This window comes from Nicotiana sylvestris, chromosome 6, assembly GCF_000393655.2.
Source record: "Nicotiana sylvestris chromosome 6, ASM39365v2, whole genome shotgun sequence".
Lineage (NCBI taxonomy): Eukaryota > Viridiplantae > Streptophyta > Magnoliopsida > Solanales > Solanaceae > Nicotiana > Nicotiana sylvestris.
In genome coordinates this window covers 166,632,692-166,634,231 of record NC_091062.1, presented here as the reverse complement: position 1 = coordinate 166,634,231, position 1,540 = coordinate 166,632,692, and positions in this window count along the sequence as shown.

Sequence of the window (1,540 nt, the reverse complement as noted above, 5' to 3'; positions counted from 1 at the left end):
TCTAGCTTATTGTGAATGATCCATTTCCTGATATACATTTGGTTTTAAGTGCTGGATTTGGACCTTGTGTGAATACAGCTGATTCGAGAGTGTTTTGGACTTGGTAGAATATGTATTAGTTAAGGACTATGATTCCTAGTTTAATTAGTTAAGGCTAGCTGATTTGGAGGTGTGTTTCATAGCTTTGGTAAATTCTAAGTTCAGATTCTTTATGCTGCTGGTTTAGCAAGCTTAATTTAGGCTTATTTCCCACTACTTATTTTAGATTTACTCCTATATCGCTTGAAATACAGTACAGGGGTTTTAGAGTTGTCATTTTGCTCATGTAAACCTTGAATCTTAAAAAACTTTCGAATGGGATTTGAGTTTGATTTTCGACTCGGAATTTTCAGATTTGGTTTAACTCTTTATATTTAGTTTGCTTGGGCAAGTTTTGATGTCGTGTGGTCTATTTTAAATGTGCAACATTTGAATCAGAATTTAATACGAGTTGGGGGCCTTTGAGTTTTGTTGTTAATTGGTGAATAATTTTCTTCAAACTTCGTTCAATTCCAGATTTTTTGAATGATATAATTTGCTTCAAACTTTAGTGCTGAATCGTGTATTGGACTGCCATTATTGGCCCAATGGTGATTATTTTTCCCTTCAATGATCTGATTGCCAAGCTGGGCTTCAATGTTGAGCCCAGTTGTTTCTCATGCCGGCCTGCAGCCACAGCCAGCCAGCCTTTGGCTTATGACCAGCCTAGGCTTTTCCCCAATCAAACATTGGTTGTCATTTGCTATCCTATTGATTATTAAATTTCAGCTTAAGCTTTGGCATAACATAAGTAGAAATCCTCCACGTCTATTAATCAACTAGTCACGTTCTTTTAATTAGATTCGAGGTGCGCCGTGCCAAACAAAATGACAAATTGCACGACCCTCGCTTAATTAATTTTGTTTCTATCCTTAGAATCCGAGGTGTGCCACTTAGTGAAGTCCCGTGGCCCTCGCAAAGTTGCCACGCGAAATTGCTTTAGGTGCGTTAGTTTAATAATTTTACCTTCTTAAACTCGGGTGTGCATTTCATGTGACCCAAATCTAAATCTTAAAACGTTGAATAAAATATGTTTAGGATCGCGGGTGCATTTCATGTGGCGCGATCCAAAGACATGTTTTAAATGACGTTCAATCTTCTTTTAAAATTGAATAAAAGCGGTTGAAAGTAAAAATTCGCACATAAGTTCGTAATTGATTGAGATCAGATAATTAAGCCGAATATAATAGTTAAGCGACTGTGCTAGAATCATGGAACTCGGGAATGCCTAACACCTTCTCCCGGGTTAACAGAATTCCTTACTCGGATTTTTGGTTCGCGGACTATTAAACAGAGTCATATTTTCCTCGATTCGGGATTCAACCGGTGACTTGTGACATCATAAATCTCCCAAGTGGCAACTCTGAATTTCTTAATGTAAATCCCGTTTCGATTGTCCTTTAATTGGAAAAATTCCCTTATACCTTTCACGGGGGGTGTAGGTGAAAAAGGAGGTGTGACA